Source organism: Aquarana catesbeiana, linkage group LG07 (assembly GCF_042186555.1).
Source record: "Aquarana catesbeiana isolate 2022-GZ linkage group LG07, ASM4218655v1, whole genome shotgun sequence".
Lineage (NCBI taxonomy): Eukaryota > Metazoa > Chordata > Amphibia > Anura > Ranidae > Aquarana > Aquarana catesbeiana.
The window spans coordinates 53,523,611-53,547,295 of record NC_133330.1 but is presented as its reverse complement, the minus strand read 5'-3'; positions in this window follow the sequence as shown (position 1 = coordinate 53,547,295).

Sequence of the window (23,685 nt, the reverse complement as noted above, 5' to 3'; positions counted from 1 at the left end):
AAAACTTATCATCTGTTTCCATCATGTGATGTCATAGTCTACTGAAATATGACTGTACTCATGAACAAAGTATCTCAGTGCGGTTGATCAATACAAAACCACCAATCATTTTCCGTCCTCGCCGATCAACTCAGTTTGATCCAATCTGAACTCATCTAAATCAATCGGAAGAGTAGATTTTGTAGATTCAATCCTTTCGATTGAATGTTAAAATCAAAGCATGTATGGCCACTATTAGGGTCACCATACACATTACAAGCTGGCCATACAACCTCTGTACTCATTTAGACTTACCAAAAGTATGCAAACTGAGGGCATATGGTACCTAAACAATTAATTGCAATTAAATGAAGCAGGTCCTTGCACTACTACTATACAAAATCTTCTAGTATATGGCTAGCTTTAGGATGGCTGCTGTTATGGGGTTCTGTGAAAACAGAGGTAGTGTACAGAGCTAAGGCATACTAGGATAATCTCTATTTGAACATCTCTGGGAGGCAGGGCCATCTTTACCGCAGGGCAAAAGGGCCAGCTACCCAGGGCCCAGTCATTGTTGAGGGACCCAAAGCAGCTGCCCCTTGAGCCCCTTGTCATAGGGTGTCATGGACCGGTGGCTGCAGGAGCAGGGAGAAGCGAGAGCCTGGGAGGGAGAAGAGCTCCCTGACCACCAGAGAGTTGAGGAGCAGCAGGTGCAGCAACCCCGACGAGGCGGCACCACCCAGAGGCTGGATTCCTCCAACCTCCTCTCCACTCTCAGCTGCAACAGCCGCCCGGAGAACAGGCTGGTCGGGGGCACCAAGGACCGGTGGGAGGCGAAGGCAGCCAGGGACTGCTACTCGGGACAGTCAGTGGTCTATCACATAAAAATGGATCAGCTGGAAGGAACAGAGCCCCCTCATCCTCACTCAGAAGGAGAAGTGCCCTGCCTGCTGCTGGCCAGCACGAACATCCTAAGGAACGTAACGGGCATCACACACATCTACCCACAGACAGGGATTGGAACGGGGGGAGCACAGAAAGGTCTGAAGACATGGCTAGGGGTCTCTCTGTCTCATCCTCACCTCTCAAATCTCTCTCTCTCTTATCCCCACCCATCTCTCTTACCCCCTCACCCCCTTTCTCTGTCTCATCCACCTTCACCTCTCCCTTTGGCCCCTTCTCTCTTACCCCCTTCTCTCTCACCCCTCATTCTCTCCCTTACCCCCTCTGTCACCCCCTCTCTCTCACCCCCTCTCTCTCCCTCTGTCTCACGTCCTCTATATCTAACCCTCTCTCTCTCTCACCCACCCACCCTCTCTCTCTTTCTCACTCCCTGGCTCTCACACCACTCTCTCTCACACCCCCTCTCTCTCCCCCTGTCTCACCCCCTCTATCTCCAACCCTCTGTCTCACCCACCCACCCTCTATCTTTTACCCACCTCTTTTACCCACCCTCTCTCACCCCCTGGCTCCCACACCTCTCTCTCTCACACCCCCCCCTCTGTCTCTAACCATCGCTCTCTTTCACCCACCCATCCTTTCTCTCTCACCACCTCACTCTCACACCCCTCTCTCTCACCCCTCTCTCATCCTAGTCTTTCATCCCTCTCTCATCCCCCTCTCTCTCTCATCCCAGTCCCCTCACTCTCATCCCCCTTCTCTCACCCCCTCTCTCTCACCCCCTTTCTCTCAGCCTTCTCTCTCTCACCCCCTTTCTCTTTCACCTTTCTCTCTCACACCCCTTTCTCTCTCTCATACCCCTCTTTACCTCTCACCACCTATCTCACACCACTCTCTCTTTCCCCCCTCCCCTACTCTCTTTCACCCACCCCCCTCTCACCCCTCTCTCACCCACCCTCCCCCCTCTCTCTCTCTCTCGCTCACACCCCTCTCTCTCTCACACCCTCTCTCGTCCCCTTCACCCCTCTCTTATCCTGCTCTCACCACCATCTCTCTCTTATTCCTCCTTGTCCCTCTATTACCCTCTCTCTCTCAATCCCCCTCTCGTTCATCCCTCCCCTCTCTCTCACCCCCCTCGCTCACCCCTTCTCTCTCTCATCCCTCTCTTTCTCTCTATCTAATCCCCTCTCTCTCACCCCTCTATCTCTAATCCTCTCTCTCCTTCACCCACCCCTCTCTCTCTTTCACCCACCCTCCATCTCTATTATCCCCTCGCTCTCATTCCCCTATCTCTCTTAACCCCCCTCTGTCTCTCTCACCCACTCTCTCTCTCACCTCCCCCTCTCTCTCTCTCTCTTTCACCCAGCCCCTCTCTCTCTCACATCCCTCTCTCTCTCTCTTTCCCCCCTCGCATGCAGGCAGGGGGAACTGAGTGGACACTGACTGACAGGTGACAGTAAGTGAGTGTCACTGATCCCATCTCCACTCAGCCCTGCCACTGATCACATCCATCCCAGCACTGCCACTGACCCCCCCAGCACTGCCACTGATCCCATCCCCCCTCCTCAAAACTGCTACTGATCCCATTCCTACAAGCACTGCCACTCATCACATCCCCACCAGCACTGTCTTCACTCATCCCACCCCCCCGCCAGCACTGCCACTGATCCCATACCCTCCCAGCACTGCCACTGATCACACCCTCCCCACAGCACTGCCCCTGATTACAATCCCCCCGCCAGCACTGCCACTGATCACACCTTCCCCCCAGCACTGCCACTGATTACGCCCTTCCAGCTCCCCCCAGCACTGCCACTGATCACACACCCCCTAGCCCCAGCAACCAATGGGTGAGTGTTAATGATGTATAGTAACCTCTGGCAACCAATCAGCGAGCAGAAATGATGTGCTGTAACCCCTAGCAACTAATCAGTGAGCTTTAATGTTATGCTGTAACCTCTGGCAACCAATCACAAACTAATTTTGAGTTCAGCTGCTATTTATTGTATATTTCAAAGCAGGTGGAGAGCAAAATTTCATGGGGGGGGGGGGGGGGGGGGGGGTTAGGATAGAAGACCCATCCTTAAAAAGTCATGATTTAAAAATATCTTGGAAAATTTTGGAGGGGTTGGCGTTTGGTCTAGAGGGTCTTATTAAAAAATTATTTAAAAAGTATTAAAAAATTGGATCTGAGCAGACAACCATGTGGCAGTGTTCAACTGTAAGTCTGTTAACTTGCTGCACATTTTCACTGGCAAGATCACTTGAAGCACAAGTTCTAGTTGACACTTTTCCAATTTGTAGCAAATTTGCGTAGCAAGTCTCTAGCAAGAGCAACGTTGCACTGGTGAGTCTACAGCAAGAGCTCTGCAAGTCTACACCATAGAAAGAAAAGAAAGTTTGCAAAGAAAGTTGATCTGGACTCATGCAATGCTGACTTGCTGCAATTGTGCAACAAACTTGTGAAGCCTGGCAAGTCTAGCAATAGTTTAACAACTCATTTTCAAACTTGCAGCACAATTGCTTGCTATCTGGGAAGGACTCATTGGTCTAAAGGCTAATCCCCTCATTTATCACAGTTTCTCTCAAAACTCCCTTCCCAAGGTTCCACGGGCCTATTATCCCAGAATTTAACAACAAAATGCACCCTCTATACACTTCAGCTGGATTCCCTCTAAGTTCAGGTTTGCCAAACTTTGAACAAGATTCGTCTACCCTTTGACACATTGAACTCGGACAGATTTGTCTATTACCAACCTAGACACACAGGTATGGGTGTATGTGGGATGCAGCAGCTAATCATGGTGCTAGGCTGGAGCACTACCAGGTTTATATAGTAGCTGAAGTGGTTAACAGAGAGCTGTGATTGTTTGATAGTCTGTTCAGTATGCTCTGATGCTGATTCATGCTGTCTTGATTTCTACACTGATCCAATAGCAATGAGGCATATTGGATAGTAGGTGGAAATCTGACAGTGGAGAGCATGGATGTCCATACAGCCCTGGCCAATTAGAAGGGGATGTGTCCCAAGGAATCCTGGGTACCTGTTATTATATCTGAAGAGCATATGGGCTCCTGGTCCAGTTCCCATCCAGTCTACCTCAGAGGGAGGTCCAGGTGGGGAGGTGGGCTGCTGCCTCTCCCCAGCACAGCCTGCCATGCGGCCTCAGGTGGGAGACCTGAGGGCCAGAAATACTGAAGCTACAACCCATGGTTCTCTTGCATGCTGACACAGGGAGGATGTCTACGGGTCCTGTCTGGTATCACTGGTATAGAGTGTTGCTTGTAAATTGGAAGGAGGCTACCAGCTGTCCTGGACATTGTGTGAGTACAGACCCCCTAAAGGGATCCCTGAGACTGTGTGTGTTGCTGAAAACCCCCCCTTGGTCCTAGAAGTCAGCATACAGGGTGTGGGAGCTAAAGGAGACACTGGCTAGTTCCGGCAAATTCTCTCTGTTTAAAAAGGGACTTGTTCCACCCTATTCAGCCTGCTGCTTAGTGCTACTGATAGTCTTGCTACACAGTTCTATTGAGAAGTTGTCATTGTGAATAGTTAATTTGGAGTATCCTACTAATTCCCTTCTCCTATCCAGGTTCCAAAAAAAAAACAAAAACCCATCCCCTAGACTGGTTATTGGAAACAATGAGCAGAAGGGTGTATGCAACTGGCTGTGGAGTAATCAGTGGGAGACCCGGAAAAATTATTCAAGCAGCTCTTTCAGGGGGACCCATTACATTTGCGTGAATGCCAAGATATGTTCTTTTAAGTATGAATTAAATATGCAACAATAATAAAATAAAATGTTCTTGTGTTTATATTACATTTTATGTTGGCTTTTAGGATACAAAATTACTTTAGTTACATATTTACTTTTCTAAATTTGCACCTTTGAAAAAAAACTTTTTATTTTACAGGTACTGCTTTTTTATTGCCACTACAGCCTTGTCCACAGCACTGCTGCATGAGAAGGAATTTGCAGGGCATAAAGGATGTTGCAGTCTAAACGAATATCAAATGTTCCCCTAATTTTTTATTTTTATGTTTTTTTTTACAGCAGATAGGCTATCAAACGAATTTAAATGTATAAAAAAAAGTATTTTATTGTACAAATGTTAAAATCTGCAAAGGTTTTAACTGCTTCAGATCCGCGCTATAGCCGAATTGACGTCTATTGACGTCCTCCCCTTTGCAGGCTCGCCTCGCCCCCCTGAGGGGCACACGCTGTGATCACCCGAGTCAATGAGACTCGGGTGATCACAGATCGGAGTAAGGGGTCAAACCCGGGCCCTTACCACGTGATCAGCTGTCAGCCAATGACAGCTGATCATGTGATGTAAACAGAAGATCGGTAATCTTTTTTTTTTTCTTCTCATGCTGACAGCCCAAGGAGAAAAAAAGTCGATCACCGCCTTCTGTTTAAAGGGACATCGGTCCCGAAGAGGAACAGCCCTGTTATGTGCCCACCAGTACCACCTGCCAGTGCCACAAATCAGTGTCCACAGTACAAAAGTGCCAGCAATCAGTGCCACCTATCAGTGCCCACAAGTGCCATCTATCAATGCCCACCAGTGGTGCCTCAACAGTGCTACCTAGCAGTGCTGCCTATAAGTGTCCCCCTACCAGTGCCGATCAGTGCCCTTCAGTGCCACCTATCAATGTCCTTCAGTGCCACCCATCTGTGCCACCTCTCAGTGCCCACCAGTGCCACCTCATCAGTGCCCACCAGTGCCGCCTATAATTGCCCATCAGTGCCGCCTTATCAGTGCCCATCAGTGCAGCCTCTCGGTGCCCATCAGTGCAGCCTATCAGTGCCCATCAGTGTAGCCTCATCAGCGTACATCAAGGAAGGAGAAAAATTACTTGTTTGCAAAATTTATTAACAAAATATAAAACAATTTTGTTTTTTGTTTTTTAAATTCGGTCTTTTTTAATTTTTTAACAAGAGGTGATCAAATACCACCAAAAGAAAGCTCTATTTGTGGGAAAAAATGATAAAAATTTAATTTGGGTACAGTGTTGTATGACCGCACAATTGTCATTCAAAGAGTGACAGCACTAAAAGCTGAAAATTGGTCTAAGCAGGAGGGGGGGTTAGGTGCCCAGTAAGCAAGTGGTTAAAATATGAGCTCTGGTTACATAGATTCTTGTCTAGATATGTGCAGGACAAAAAAAAGTAGTTTTGTTTCATTTCAATTCGTTATTTAAATAAATACGTTTAGGTAAATTCGCTATAGTCGTTTCTTTCGTTTTTGGAATTCATTTGGTTAAGTTTCGTATTCAAATTCGATCGGTAATTCTAATCGGTATTCGAATTCAGAAACGCATTCAAATTCAATTTTTTTTTTTCTATTTAAATGCTGCTGTTGCATTAGACTATTGATACTGACTGGCTGACAATTCGAAAATTAGAACAGAATAGAGTAAAATAGAAAATATACATAAATATCTTCCAAAATTCGATTTTGAATAGAATAAATTAGGATTCGAATATAAATAGAAAAGAATAGAATAGAAAGTAATAGAAAAGAATAGAAAATAAAAGAATACAATAGACGAGAAAAGAATAGAATAGATAAACAATAGAATAGAATAAAATAGAAAGAATATAATATATAACTATCTTCTGAAATTCGAATTTTGAATAGAATTAATTCAAATTTGAATAGAAAAGATCAGAATAGAATAGAAAATAATCAAAAAGAATAGAATAGAAAATAAAAGAACGGAATGGAATAGAAAAACAATATAACAGAATAGAATAAAATAGATATATATATAACCATCTTCCGAAATTTGAATTTGAATAGAAAAGATTAGAATAGAATAAGAAGGAATAGAATAGAAAATCAAAAGAATAACATAAAATAAAATAGAAAAAATATAAGTTTTATTAGTTGTTGATATCCGCAGTAATCCTCAGTAATGAGCTGGTCACATGGAGGGAGGCGTTGGAGCTGTCACACGCTTTGAAAACTCCTCAGCTTGTGACAGTTACAGCCACAGCCAGGGACACCTGCACTGCTTCAAACTTTTGATTGACAGCTCAGCCAGCCAATGACAGGAAGTTTAAAAATAAAGAGTCTACTGGCAGGGTCTATATGGAGGGCTCAGCAAAACCAAATGATTGTGTGAAAGTTATTGATAATCTGCATCATATACTGTATGTAGCTGATTGATTCTGTCCATATTTCCAATATCTTCCCAAAAAGTGTCCTATTATTTTCTACTATCTGACTTCTGTTTAATATGGAGACACTCTGTACTACACAACAGGCTGAATTCAAATTAACCTCTTCAATACTGGGCACTTTTACTCCCTTTATGCCCAGGCCAATTTTCAGCATTCAGCACTGTTGCACTTTGAATAGCAATTGGCAATTGCGCGGTCATGCAACACTGTACCCAAGCCAATTTTTTAAAATTTTGTTCACACAAGTAAATCTTTCTTTTGGCGGTATTTATTCATGACTGGGTTTTTCCTTTTTTTCGCTAAATAAACGAAAAAAGACAGAACATTCTGAAAAAAACCCCTGCATTTTTCTTTATTTCTGTTATAAAATTTTGCAAATAAATTATTATTCTTCATAATTTTGGCCACAAATGTATTCTGCTCCATTCATTTGGTGAAAATAACTCAAATTCGTGTATATTATTTAGTCTGTAAGAAAGTTATAGAGTCCACAAACTATGGCCTATCTCTTTTCCTGAGGCCCACAAAGGTCAGCAAGTACAGATATCCCCCAAATGACCCCTTTGTGGAATGAAAGACAGTCCAAGGTATTTAGTAAGAGGCATGGTGACTTTTCTGAAGTTGGAATTTTCTGTCACAATTTTTTTGGAAAATGAATAAATTTAAAAACATACTGTCACCAGTGTAGTACAGCAAGTGTAGTACAGCGTCATCATATAGCTGGTGTGGCGGTGATCAGGAACACTGACTGGTGACAGTACGGGAAAAAAAAATTATAACATTTTTTTAAAACATTTTTTACATTTTTTTTTTTTATTATTTTCTTATGTTTTTTTAACACACTTGGACCAGAGCTATATAATGTTACCATAGTAACATTGTATTACTCTGGGGAACTGATCAGTATGTTTTTTTTTTTTTACACATTATGTTTGCATATAACAATGTAATACTTTGCTATAAGCAAGCATTTTACTGAATGAAATTGATTCATTCAGCTTGTTTTGTTCTGATTAGCTGTGATTAGCCCAGTCTGTACCATGTTATCACTGTGACCAATCACATTTATTAATTTAGTGGGTGGCAGTGGGTAAGTATTGTTCTAAGAGGGGAAAAATTTGGGGGTGGGGGGGATTTATGTTGGTAGGGGGATGGAGGAAAGAATATTTGTGCTAGGAGGGGGGATTTGGGGGGAATTTGTGCTGTGAGGGGGGATTTGAAGTGTGAAGGAGAAGATGTGTACTAGGAGGGGAAATTTTTGTGATAGAGGATTTGTGCTAGGACGAGTACATTTTTTTGGGGAGGAGGGGGCATTTGAGCTGGGGAGATTTGGGGGATGGGGGGGGCAAAGACTGGTGCTGAGAGAGGGATTTCAGCAGGGGATGGGGGGGAAATTTATACTTAGGGGGTCAGGGCGATCCTAGGGTCACAGACGCCTGGGTGCAGAAATGTTTCTGGTGCCCCCACGTGGGCGTGGTCATCTTACTAACTCCTCCCCTTTACAAATGTTTCAATGGCAACGACTCAAACACAGAGATGCTCCCCTAAGAACTCTTTGTTACCCTGGGATCCTCCCATGATCTTTTAACAATAAAGAAAATACAGGAAGAGCGTATACTAATGAGACCTGAAGCGGAGTCTCTCTGATGCACACAGAGAGGGCTTCTGTTAGAGAATCTGTTAGAAAGAGCCCCCAGACATGGTACAGGAGATGGTCAGAGAGTGCAGACATGTTACAAGAGATGGTCAGAGACTGCAGACATGTTACAAGAGATGGTCAGAGACTGCAGACATGTTACAAGAGATGGTCAGAGACTGCAGTTCCTATGGACGTTGATAAATAATGGCCGATTGGCCCTCTGACCCAGCGATACAGCAACAACGGTTATTATAGGAGATGGTCAGAGACTGCAGACATAATACAAGAGATGGTCAGAGACTGCAGACATAATACAAGAGATGGTCAGAGACTGCAGACATAGTACAGGAGATGGTCAGAGACTGGAGATACAATATAGGAGATGGTCAGAGACTGCAGACATAGTACAGGAGACGGTCAGAGACTGCAGACATACTACAGGAGACGGTCAGAGACTGCAGACATACTACAGGAGACGGTCAGAGACTGCAGACATACTACAGGACACGGTCAGAGACTGCAGACATACTACAGGAGACGGTCAGAGTGTAGACATACTACAGGAGATAGTCAGAGACTGCAGATATGATACAAGAGATGGTCAGAGACTGCAGACATGTTACAAGAGATGGTCAGAGACTGCAGACATGTTACAAGAGATGGTCAGAGACTGCAGACATGTTACAAGAGATGGTCAGAGACTGCAGACATGTTACAAGAGATGGTCAGAGATTGCAGTTCCTATGGACATTAATAAATAATGGCCGATTGGCCCTCTCACCTGACCCAGCGATACAGCAACAACGGTTCCTCTGATCAGGAATCAGCTCACTCTGAATTGCCCATGGCGACTCTGCTGGGTAGAGCCCAGATCTGTATTCTGGCAATGACTCCATTCCTTTCTCCACCAGGGATGGCGCCAGGCTGTGTGGCTTTCCCTCATGTGGCGCAGGTCAGCTGGGTTCTCTCTCTGATGATGTTCCCTCAGCACTGTCCTCTCCCTCTGGAGTCCTGGGTGCACTGAAAGTTTTCCCGGGCTCCTGGCTCTCTCTCTCCCATTCAGCTGAGCATGCTGTGTGGGCTGCAGTTTCTGTGTTGCAGTGGGGCTGCCAGTCCTTGGGACTATATGTCCCACAATCCTCTTCCTTTTTTTTTTCTTCCCTGGCCGATATGAAGGGGGGGAAGAAACATAGTGCGCCGCTCACTAGTACAGCAGCGTGCACGAGGAGGAGAGGGAGAGGGGAAACAAGAGCCCACGGCTGCAGTGGCGTCACTAGGGTTGGTGTCACCCGGTGCAGTAAAACATGGTATCACCCCCTCCACCAACTATAGTCGCCCCTCAGTACAGACCCCCCTCCGCTAAATATAGACCTCCCCTCTGTCAGTGCAGACCCCCCACTAAGTATAAACCCCTCCCTCAGTATAGACCCCCCAGGACAAAACACCCCCCTTTATCAGAATAGACCCCCCTCAGGACAAACCACCTCCCCTCCATTAGTACAGACCCCCCTCAGGACAAACCACCCCCTCCATTAGTATAGAACCACCCCCCTCTATTAGTACAGACCCCCCAGAACAAACCACCCCCTCCATTAGTACAGACTCCCCCAGGACAAACCACCCCCTCCATTAGTACAGACCCCCTCAGGACAAACCACCCCCTCCATTAGTACAGACCCCCCCAGAACAAACCACCCCCCTCCATTAGTACAGACCCCCCAGGACAAACCACCCCCCCTCCATTAGTACAGACCCCCACAACAAACCACCTGCCCCCTTTCATTAGTACAGACCCCCCCAGACAAACCACCCCCCCTACATTAGTACAGACCCCCCCAGGACAAACCACCCCCCTCCATTAGTACATACCCCCCAGGACAAACTACCCCCCTCCATTAGTACAGACCCCCAGAACAAACCACCCTCCTCCATTAGTACAGACCCCCAGAACAAACCACCCTCCTCCATTAGTACAGACCCCCCAGGTCAAACCACCCCCCCATTAGTTTAGACCCCCCAGGACAAATCACCCCCCCTCCATTAGTTCAGACCCCCCAGGACAAATCACCCCCTCTACATTAGTATAGACCCACCCAGGACACACCACCCCCCTACATTAGTATAGCCCTCCCAGAAAACTCCCCCTACATTAGTACAGACCCCCCAGGACAAATCACCCCCTACATTAGTTTAGCCCCCCCGGGACAAATCACCCCCCTACATTAGTATAGACCCCCCCAGGACAAACCACCCCCCTACATTAGTACAGACCCCCAGGACAAATCATCCCCCCTACATTAGTATAGACCCCCCAGGACAAACCACCCCCCTACATTAGCACAGACCCCCAGGACAAATCATCCCCCTACATTAGTTTAGACCCCAGGACAAATCACCCCTCCTTCATTAGTATAGACCCCCCAGGACAAACCACCCCCCCTACGTTAGTACAGACCCCCCAGGACAAATCACCCCCCCTACATTAGTACAGACCCCCAGGACAAAACACCCCCCACATTAGTATAGACCCCCAGAACAAACCACCCCCCTACATTAGTACAGAACCCCCAGGACAAACCACCCCCCCAACATTAGTACAGACCCCCAGGGCAAATCACCCCCCCCCTACATTAGTTTAGACCCCCCGGACAAATCACCCCCCCTACATAAGTATAGACCCCCCAGGACAAATCACCCCCTAAATTAGTTTAGACCCCCCAGGACAAATCACCCCCCTACATTAGTATAGACCCCCCAGGACAAACCACCCCCCCTACATTAGTACAGACCCAACAGGACAAATCGTCCCCCCTACATTAGTATAGACCCCCTAGGACAAACCACCCCCCTACATTAGTACAGACCCCCCTCCATCCAGGCTAATTAAAAACACCCGGGCGGCAGCTGGAGAGGAGAGGACAGTGTGCAGCTGCGCTGCCAGGGTGGAGAACAGAGCGTGTCAGGCTTGGGCAGCAGGCGGGAGTTACACACAGGAGGAGAAGTAGAACACGTCGGGCTCGGACCGCCCCCCCGTGATGTCACTGCGCGACCGCGGCTGGTCTCTCTCTGCACACAGAGTCAGCCGCTCTGGTCTCCGACTGTTTCGCTCTCCTCCTCTGACAGGAGGAGGGAGGGGGGATGGGCACAGTGGCGGCAGTGGCGGTGACAGGCGGAGAGAGCTGCCTACGGACAAGGAGAGGAGGAGGGAGGGGAGGACCGCTTCAGCGCCCCCCCCCCTCTGTGGCGCCTGGGTGCACTGCAGGATCGGCCCTGTAGGGGGTAAGCATGCAGATTAGCACTTTAGTGCTCAGTGTTTTTGTGTGGGGATTTTTGCTGACACATAATGCGCATACATCTTTGGGGGGGTGGGGGGCACAATTTGGCATGTTCGCCCTTGGCTCTAGATGACCCTGTCCCGGCACTGTGTGATGCTATCAGGATAGAAATATGGGAGCTGCCATTTTCATCCTTCGTCAATCAGAGTTACTGAGCAGGTTTGCAGGAGTTTGGACTTCGTTGTCTGCCTCCATATCTCTATCTTGGCAGGTTTTCTTTACTGGAAGTGGTGTGTCTGGGTGAAACAAAAGAGAAACCCTGAGCAGGTAGATTGTCAGATGGGTGACTTTACCACCTTTGTGGTAATATGTCTCCTGTCCAAGACTTTCTCCTGAACAGTGTTGCCAACCTCCCACAGCATTTTTTACTGACAAAACGTGAGGAATTTACTGACAGAGCACAATTTTTACTGGCAACCTGAAAAATGACAGAACTCCTATTAAAATCTAAGATAACCAATATTTAAACAGTATAAACACAATATGGAAACGGTGACGATACCGATATCAAGTAATTTGCCTGGTTTACACTTTAAAAGTCATCAGCCCCTGATATTTACAGACAGTTGTAAAAAATTACAGATTTTTACAAACTCTCCATAAATTTACTGACGGCTAGACATTTTTTCTTCTTCGTTTATTTCGTATTACTTCGGATAATTCATAACTTCAGATGCATTCGTACTCGTTACGTTCACTAACAGTTACTTAAGACAGGTTGCTTAACCACTTCAGCCCCGGAAGGTTTTACCCCCTTCCTGACCAGAGCACTTTTTACAATTCGGCACTGCGTCGCTTTAACTGCTAATTGCGCGGTCATGCAATGCTGTACCCAAACGAAATTTGCGTCCTTTTCTTCCCACAAATAGAGCTTTCTTTTGATAGTATTTGATCACCTCTGCCGTTTTTATTTTTTGCGCTATACACGGAAAAAGACCGAAAATTTTGAAAAAAAATGATATTTTCTACTTTTTGTTCTAAAAAAAATCCAATAAACTCAATTTTAGTCATACATCTAGGCCAAAATGTATTCGGCCACATGTCTTTGGTAAAAAAAATGTCAATAAGTGTATATTTATTGGTTTGCGCAAAAGTTATAGCGTCTACAAACTAGGGTACATTTTCTGGAATTTACACAGCCTTTAATTTATGACTGCCTATGTCGTTTCTTGAGGTGCTAAAATGGCAGGGCAGTACAAAACCCCCACAAATGACCCCATTTTGGAAAGTAGACACCCCAAGGAATTTGCTGAGAGGCATGTTGAGCCCATTGAATATTCATTTTTTTTGTCCCAAGTGATTGAACAATGACAAAAAAAAAAAAAAAAAAAAAAAATTACAAAAATTTGTCACTAAATGATATATTGCTCACACAGGCCATGGGCATATGTGGAATTGCACCCCAAAATACATTTAGCTGCTTCTCCTGAGTATGGGGATACCACATGTGTGAGACTTTTTGGGAGCCTAGCCGCGTACGGGGCCCCGAAAACCAATCACTGCCTTCAGGATTTCTAAGGGCGTACATTTTTGATTTTACTCCTCACTACCTATCACAGTTTTGAAGGCCATAAAATGCCCAGATGACATAAAACCCCCCCAAATGACCCCATTTTGGAAAGTAGACACCCCAAGCTATTTGCTTTGAGGCATGTTGAGTCCATGGAATGTTTTATATTTTGACACAAGTTGCGGGAAAGTGACAAATTTTTTTTTTTTTTTTTTTTTTTTGCACAAAGTTGTCACTAAATGATATATTGCTCACACAGGCCATGGGCATATGTGGAATTGCACCCCAAAATACATTTAGCTGCTTCTCCCGAGTATGGGGATACCACATGTGTGGGACTTTTTGGGAGCCTAGCCGCGTACGGGACCCCGAAAACCAATCACTGCCTTCAGGATTTCTAAGGGCGTACATTTTTGATTTTACTCCTCACTGCCTATCACAGTTTCGGAGGCCATGGAATGCCCAGGTGGCACAAACCCCCCCCAAATGACCCCATTTTGGAAAGTAGACACCCCAAGCTATTTGCTGAGAGGCATGGTGAGTATTTTGCAGCTCTCATTTGTTTTTGAAAATAAAGAAAGACGAGAAAAAAAATTTTTTTTTTTCTTTTTTCAATTTTCAAAACTTTGTGACAAAAAGTGAGGTCTGCAAAATACTCACTATACCTCTCATCAAATAGCTTGGGGTGTCTACTTTCCAAAATGGGGTCATTTGGGGGGTTTTTTTGCCACCTGGGCATTCCATGGCCTCCGAAACTGTGATAGGCAGTGAAGAGTGAAATCAAAAATTTACGGCCTAAGAAAGCCTGAAGGCGGTGCTTGGTTTTCGGGGTCCCGTACGCGGCTAGGCTCCCAAAAAGTCCCACACATGTGGTATCCCCGTACTCAGGAGAAGCAGCAGAATGTATTTTGGGGTGTAATTTCACATATTCCCATGGCATGTTTGAGCAATATATCATTTAGTGACAACTTTGCGCAAAAAAAAATAAAAAAAATAAAAAATTGTCTCTTTCCCGCAACTTGTGTCACAATATAAATTATTCCATGGACTCAACATGACTCTCAGCAAATAGCTTGGGGTGTCTACTTTCCAAAATGGGGTCATTTGGGGGGGTTTTGAACTGTCCTGGCATTTTATGCACAACATCTAGAAGCTTATGTCACACATCACCCACACTTCTAACCACTTGAAGACAAAGCCCTTTCTGACACTTATTGTTTACATAAAAAAATAATTTTTTTTTGCAAGAAAATTACTTTGAACCCCCAAACATTATATATTTTTTTTAAAGCAAATGCCCTACAGATTAAAATGGTGGGTGTTTCATTTTTTTTTTTCACACAGTATTTGCGCAGCGATTTTTCAAACGCATTTTTTGGGGAAAAAACACACTTTTTTACATTTTAATGCACTAAAACACACTATATTGCCCAAATGTTTGATGAAATAAAAAAGATGATCTTAGGCCGAGTACATGGATACCAAACATGACATGCTTTAAAATTGCGCACAAACGTGCAGTGGCGACAAACTAAATACATTTTTAAAAGCCTTTAAAAGCCTTTACAGGTTACCACTTTAGATTTACAGAGGAGGTCTACTGCTAAACTTACTGCCCTCGATCTGACCTTCGCGGCGATACCTCACATGCATGGTGCAATTGCTGTTTACATTTGACGCCAGACCGACGCTTGCGTTCGCCTTAGCGCGAGAGCAGGGGGGACAGGGGTGCTTTTTTTTTTTTTTTTTTTTTTCTTTATTATTATTATTTTTTTATCTTATTTTTAAACTGTTCCTTTCATTTTTTTTTTTTTTTTAATCATTTTTATTGTTATCTCAGGGAATGTAAATATCCCCTATCATAGCAATAGGTAGTGACAGGTACTCTTTTTTGCAAAAATTGGGGTCTATTAGACCCTAGATTTCTCCTCTGCCCTCAAAGCATCTGACCACACCAAGATCGGTGTGATAAAATGCTTTCCCAATTTCCCAATGGCGCTGTTTACATCCGGCGAAATCTAAGTCATAAAATGCTCGTAGCTTCCGGTTTCTTAGGCCATAGAGATGTTTGGAGCCACTCTGGTCTCTGATCAGCTCTATGGTCAGCTGGCTGAATCACCGGCTGCATTTTCAGGTTCCCTGTTGAGACAGGAGAGCCAGAGAAAAACACGGAAGACGTTGGGGGGGGAGGGGCATTCCCTCCCACTGCTTGTAAAAGCAGTCTAGAGGCTAATTAGCCGCTAGGATTGCTTTTACATGAAAGCCGACCGCTGGCTGAAAAGAATGATACCAAGATGATACCTAAACCTGCAGGCATCATTCTGGTATAACCACTCAAAGTCGTGAATGGCGTACCTGAAGACAAAAAAATGGTTAACAATAAAGCACAGTAAACGGTAAGGTATAAAAAATTGCATACCTGAAAAGCAAACATGATAAAACATAATAACAATAAAACATTGCAGAATAGAATACAGTAAAAAAGAACAGAACAATAGAGAGAGAGAATAGAGAGAGAAAGAACAATAAAACGACAACTATTTTTTTTTTATTTTATATTTTTGTATGTGTTTTTTTTTTTTTTTACACTTTTTTTTGTAACTAACTTTTATAACTGTAACCGGTTCCAGGTTCGGGTCTCTCAAAATGCGATGGCATCTTGGGAGACCCTGTGAAAGTGTGCCTAGTCTGTGCAATGCTGTACCCTACGCTAATACTCAACTAGTGCATGGTAGCGTTCAAAACATTCACCAATGCAAAGACCAGGATTGTCAGGACAGGAGGGACAATAATAGCGGGTGTCACGCCTATATCCGCGCTTGCTGCAGACACGACATCTTTTTTGGGGGGGGGTTCGTTGGGTAGGGGTACTCGGGAGGACATAAAGAAAATGCCTCTCATGCAGCCGACTGCATTTGGTTGGGGATGTGAATGGGGGAATTACGGGCGCCGCAGAAGCGGTGGGTTCCCAATTAGGATTGGCGAATGCAGCAGGAAGGGCATTATGGGCACGACGGGCCTGTGTTCGTCTTCTTGGTGGCAGCGGGACACTACTTGTGCTTGCCACCTCACCAGCTTGAACTGCACTTATGGGACTCGCCACGTCACCAAGTGTTACTGCAGTGCTGGTTTGACTACGACCGGGGTGTACTAGGCCGCTGGTGCTTGCCAGTTCACCAAAACGCTACCAAAAAAACTGTTAGCGATCGCAAGGATCAGGCCTGACTCTGCGAACGCTGCAGTTATGCGTTTAGTGTTTTGTAAGTGACAGTGATCGATCGATACTGCACTTGGGTGGGCTGGGCTGGGCCGGGCGGAGGGGCAAAACGCAGGTGCTAGCAGGTATCTGGGCTGATCCCGCTAACACTGCGTTTGTGGGAACCCTAAACTGCTGGGGACGCTAGTATAGATCTGATCAGATCAGATATTGATCCGTTCAGATACTATACCACTAAGGGAGGCGTATGCTGCGTGCGTGGGTGTTAGCGGTACTGGCGCTAACCTGACGCTGCCTGGGGCTGGTGCTTGCCAGTTCACCAAAACGCTACCAGAAAAACTGTTAGCGATCGCAGTGATCAGGCCTGACTCTGCGAACGCTGCAGTTATGTGTTTAGTGTTTTGTAAGTGTCAGTGATCGATCGATACTGCACTTGGGTGGGCCGGGCGGAGGGGCAAAACGCAGGTGCTAGCAGGTATCTGGGCTGATCCCGCTAACACTGCGTTTGTGGGAACCCTAAACTGCTGGGGATGCTAGTATAGATCTGATCAGATCAGATATTGATCCGATCAGATACTATACCACTAAGGGAGGTGTACGGTGCGTGCGTGGGTGTTAGCGGTACTGGCGCTAATCTGACGCTGCCTGGGGCTGGTGCTTGCCAGTTCACCAAAACGCTACCAAAAAAACTGTTAGCGATCGCAGGGATCAGGCCTGACTATGCGAACGCTGCAGTTATGCGTTTAGTGTTTTGTAAGTGACAGTGATCGATCGATACTGCACTTGGGTGGGCCGGGCAGAGGGGCAAAACGCAGGTGCTAGCGAGTATCTGGGCTGATCCCGCTAACACTGCGTTTTCGGGAACCCTAAACTGCCGGGGACGCTAGTATAGATCTGATTGGATCAGATATTGATCCGATCAGATACTATACCACTAAGGGAGGCGTATGCTGCGTGCGTGGGTGTTAGCGGTACTGGCGCTAATCTGACGCTGCCTGGGGCGACGCATATCACCGCCGGGCGATCAGGGGGCTAAACCTTTATTCGGTAATAAACGGCGGGTGCCCTGACACTATAAAAAATAAACAAACTAACCAGCGTCACTCGTAACAGTTATACGGTGATCAGTGGTGAAAGGGTTAACTAGGGGGCAATCAAGGGGTTAAAACCTTTATTAGATAGTATATGGGGGTCCCTGACGCTATAAAACGCTGACGGCGAACCTAAATATTTACGTCTCTAACTATCGTCACCAGCGACACTAATACAGCGATCAGAAAAATGATCGCTTAGTGACACTGGTGACAGGGGGTGATCAAGGGGTTAAAACTTTATTAGGGGGGGTTAGGGGGGTATCCTAGACCTAAAGGGGGCTACCACTCACTGCCCTAACACTGTAACTGTCACAAACTGACACTATGCAGTAATCAGAAAAAAAAAAAAAAAATACTGCTAATGTCAGTTTGTGACGGGGGGGGGGGGTGATTGGGGGGGGGTCGGGGGGCGATCGGGGGGGGATCGGGGGTGTAAGGTATGCCTGGCATGTTCTACTGTGTGTGTTTGTGTGTTGTGCACTTACATGTCTTCTCTCCTCGGCGCTGGACGGAAACTGCCAGACCGAGGAGAGATGACATCACATCCTCTGCCTGTGTGAAACTATACACAGGCAGAGGAGGATTCCCATTGGCTGGGAGCGATCGCGAGGGGGGGGCCACGATCGGATGGTCTCCCCCTCGCCTCCCGACGCTCCCAGTCAGATGCCGACCGCCGATGGCACCGGGGGGGGGGTCCGATCGGACCCCCCGCCCGCGGGAGGCAGATCACGTACAGGTACGTGATTCTGCCTGCCCGTGCCATTCTGCCGACGTATATATACGTTAGGCGGTCGGCAAGTGGTTAAGTAAGCCCAAAGCAGCTGACCCTTATGCCCACACTGCCTGCAAATAGTTGATAAGTGGATTCAGTGGGGAAAGTGTTTGCCCAGGGTCCAATCAATTAAAGACGACAATGCCTTCACATCACCAAATGACCGCACATAAAATTCACTGACTATTCATTATCAGAGACAGCAGACACACATCCAAGAGATGGTCAGAGACTGCAGACATGATACAAATGATAGTCAGAGACTGAGGACATACTGCAGGAGCTATCGGAGACTGGGGATATGCTTCAGGAGCAGGGTTGCCAACCGTCAGTAGACATGTGCAATTCGTTTAGTTACAAATTCATTTTCGTATAAAATTCGCCATATTCGTTCATTTGGAAGCATCCGAATGAACAAAAGACTCTTTTGACGAATGCATATGAAAATGAATTGTCAGATAGGTGGAGGTCAGGTGGACTGAAGTGAGCCCACCCCTTCTTAAAAGGTATAGGAGCACACTGAACACCTAGCAAGTCGCAAAAACCCTGTTTTAACGCATACTGTTAGATAGGTTGATTCGGTTGTCAGCGGGCTGGCCTGTGAGTAAGCTTGGATCTTTCCTTGGATTTATCCGTGGCCTTGTTTATATCATATGTTGCCTTTCAATGCTACTTGCTGCAATGGCCAGTTATAGGTGGGGGGTAGTGGACACCTTTTTTTTGTATTAATATTACTGTTATATTCAGGTCAGGCAACCCACTGACACCTTTGCAACCTTTAAGAAGGGGGTGGCTCCCCTTCAGTCCACCTGACCTCCACCTATTCATCAAAATGCATGTGCTTCCATTGTGGAGTCACTCATAAGCTAGTGATAGGACCACAGATACCAGGTGTGGCTTACGCATGTATTTGCAAATGCGTGCAGACTAAACCCCTGTTTTAACGCATACTGTTAGATAGGTTGATTTGGTTGTCAGCGGGCTGGCTGGTGAGTAAGCTTGGATCTTTCCTTGGATTTATTCTTGGCCTTGTTTATATTAGTTGTGAAGGCACTCAGACCTGGGGAAACTAAATCAGAAGCTAAGGTCAAACCCTATAACAGGTGACTGGGGACCATCTATTTCTGTCAGTCCTCATAGGTTCTCAAAACAGGGAACTAACATATATGATGAGCTTCCTTCTTCCTGAACTGCCTATTTAAATTGCCAGTACATGCCATCAACTGGCCTCTAGGATATCTTAGGATGATCAAAGCCCATTTGTGTAACTTCAGAAGCAGAAATATCTGTAGGTTATAAAGCAATATCCTTGCCCATGTAACCCCCACCTTCTTCTCCAACCTGTTTACACTCTTTGGCCCCCACCTTCTTCTCCACCCGCTCCCAATCTTCTCCTCCTACTGTAGTCCAACAGAAGAATTCCCCTGCTCCTCCATACCTTCAACATACTATCTTCCCTTACTCCCACACTAATAGCTCCCTTGGTCAAGCTCTGTGACCCACCTTTTTTCTTTGTTGCATTTTGTATTACCTAAGTGTTAATAACACTAGATACCATTGTTGTAATGTGCATATTAGACTCCTTACATAATTGCATTCAATACAGCTCACAGCAAACCCGGAAAAGAGGCAACACGTAATGGTAAATATAAAGAAAGTTCAACCCTTCTTATTTAACATTACAGAATCTTGCCAAGAACTAAAATGATCAAAGAGTTATTTTTAAAATAAGGTATATCAAAATTCAATTTTACTTTATTATTTTCTCAGCTGTGGTGGAGGTGGAGCTCCACTTGGACCTTACCTTAAAGCGGTTGTAAACTTAGGGGGAAAAAATTAAAAAACCCTGCAAGACAAAGGCATAATATGATGCATCGCATCCTAGCACTTTATGAAATACTCACCTTAGAACGAAGCCCTCTCAGCGGTGCCCAGTCACCGCTGGGAGGGCTGACATCTTCTCCCGTTCTCCCTTTCCGGGATTGCGGGATCCGACGTGGGGGGTGTCCAGAGCCACGATAATAATACAGTATTTACTATGTCACAAGGATCCCCTAGAAATGTTTATTGTTTCCTGAAAGTTATAGCTTTAAAGTGGTTGTAACCCTAAAAAAAATTGATCCTCTTCCTTCAAAGCATGAATAACAGCACAGTGCTTGTGCTGTGTAATTTGTCCCTTTCTATCATCTAAAATACCTGGTTGATCCTGCCTGGTACTGCCTTGCCCTCTGTAAACTGACCACATTTATCATGGCTGCTGAGCCCTGACACCGTGGTCAGTTTATGTGTCTCCGTCATCCCGCTGTCTTTACTTGCTCCCTCTCTTCCCCTTCCTCTCTGCCTGTCAGCTAGTTTCTCCTGATCTGTTCTCCGTCCCTCCCCTCCTGCAGCTAAACTAACTTTGTTATGTTCATACAATCTCGTGTTAGATAACGCTATGTGCTCCAGTGTATGTGCTTTATAAAAAATATGCAGATTTATACCTTATTTCGGAGCACCGCTCTGCACTCACATGACTGCCCGCCGCTCTCCTCCTCTCCTCCCGGCTGACATCAGTCGGGGATTCTCAGCCCCTTCTGCTGTAGTTGTCAGATTGGGAGAGGAGAGCAGCGGGCAGTCATGTGAGTGCCAAGCGGCACTCTGAAGTAAGGTACAAATCCGCATATTTTTTATAAAGCACGTACACTGGAGCAAAAACATTACTTCAGATTACACATTACACACTACACACTACATTACAAAACATTATCTAACACAGGGGATTGTATGAACAACCTTTACAACCATCTTAAGCCAGCCATACATGGATCGAATTTCATCCGGTTCAGCAAGATTTGATCCATGCATGGGAAGGCTGATTGTACCCAGGTTGATCCATCAATCAATTTGGGTAGAACCAGCCTGTTGGATTTTTTTACATGCTATTACTGCTGGTGGCTATAGCCGCCAGCAGTAATCATTCTGTTCTGCCGTCCAGGAGGGCTCCCCGTGCCCCCCGCTGCCAGAACACAATTGCGCTGCAGGAGGCACAGTCAGTTCCTTCCTGTGGTGGAATGAAAGGAAATTGAATCATCTATGGTCTACCTTAGTATGAAATTCCTCATGAAAAATAACAGTGCCCTACATGCTCCCTGTATTGAAGGTTCTGGATGCACCATTAAGTCTTCTGATCCACCTTACCTATACATTGTACAACCGTTTTGTATGTTAAAAAACCTCAATAAATATAATTCAAACAGAAAAATAACAGTGCACTTCCTCTGTGTAAACACTCCTGTGTTTTCAGCCTAATAGCTGTATACCTGCTGTTTTAAAGCTGCTAGTGTCATGAAGTTTACAGTGAGATTTGGTTGATGTCACTACTGTGTAGGGATGAGCCAAACACCCCCTGGTTTGGTTCGCATCCAGAACATGCGAACAGGCAAAAAATTTGTTCGAACATGCGAACACCATTAAAGTCTATGGGACACGAACATGAATTAATCAAAAGTGCTCATTTTAAAGGCTTATATGCAAGTTATTGTCATAAAAAGTGTTTGGGGACCTGGGTCCTGCCCCAGGGGACATGGATCAATGCAAAAAGAAGTTTTAAAAACTGACTTTTTTTCAGGAGCAGTGATTTTAATAATGCTTAAAGTGAAACAATAAAAGTGTAATATTCCTTTAAATTTCGTACCTGGGGGGTGTCTATAGTATGCCTGTAAAGGGGCGCATGTTTTCTGTGTTTAGAACAGTCTGACAGCAAAATGACATTTCTAAAGGAAAAAAAGTCATGTAAAACTACTATTGCTAGCGTCGGCTATAATGAATTGTCAGTCCAGCAATACACATAAAAATTCATTGATAAAAACGGCATGGAATTTCCCCACAGGGGAACCCCGAACCAAAATTTAAAAAAAAATGCGTGGGGGTCCGCCTAAATTCCATACCAGACTCTTCAGGTCTGGTATGGATTTTAAGGGGAACCCCGAGCCAATATTTAAAAAAAAATGGCATGGGTCCCCCCAAAAATCCATACCAGACCCTTATTCGAGCACGCAACCTGGCAGGCCGCAGGAAAAGAGGGGGGGGACGAGAGAGCACCCCCCCTCCTGAACCGTACCAGGCCACATGCCCTCAACAATGGGAGGGTGCTTTGGGGAAGCCCCCCAAAGCACCTTGTCCCCATGTTGATGGGGAGAAGGGCCTCATCCCCAAAACCCTTGCCCGGTGGTTGTGGGGGTCTGCGGGCGGGGGGCTTATCGGAATCTGGAAGCCCCCTTTAACAAGGGGATCCCCAGATCCCGGCCCCCCGTGTGAATTGGTGATGGGGTACAAATGGAGGGTGGGATCACCAGGTGGCCCCCGTCCTCCGTTATATAAGAAGTGTCAGAAGAACCGAAGCGTCACACGACGGTAGACTCCCACTGAGGCGGATCGTGCGGACGGAGCGGAGAAGAAGCCGGAGGAAGAAGAAGATGCAGAAGAAGAAGATGCACAAGAAGAAAAAGACCAGAAGAAAGAGGATGGAAGAAGAAGCAGAAAGAAGAAGAAATTAATAAAGGTCAAAAACCGTTTCTTGTGTTTTTTAATCTTTTTGACACTTTTTTTGTGAAATGGTAGGGGTACATTTGTAGCCCATTACCAATTCACACGGGGGGGCTGGGATCTGGGGGTCCCCTTGTTAAAGGGGGCTTCCAGATTCCGATAAGCCCCCCGCCCGCAGACCCTCACAACCACCGGCAAGAGTTGTGGGGATGAGGCCCTTCTCCCCATCAACATGGGGACAAGGTGCTTTGGGGGGCTACCCCAATGCACCCTCCCAATGTTGAGGGCATGTGGCCTGGTATGGTTCAGGAAGGGGGGGTGATCTCTTGTCCCCCCTCTTTTCCTGTGGCCTGCCAGGTTGCATGCTCGGATAAGGGTCTGGTATGAATTTTTTGGGGGACCCCACGCCATTTTTAAAAAAAATTTTGGCGCGGGTTTCCCTTAATATCCATACCAGACCTGAAGGGCCTGGTATGGAATTTAGGGGACCCCCACGCATTTTTTTTTTCAATTTTGGTTCG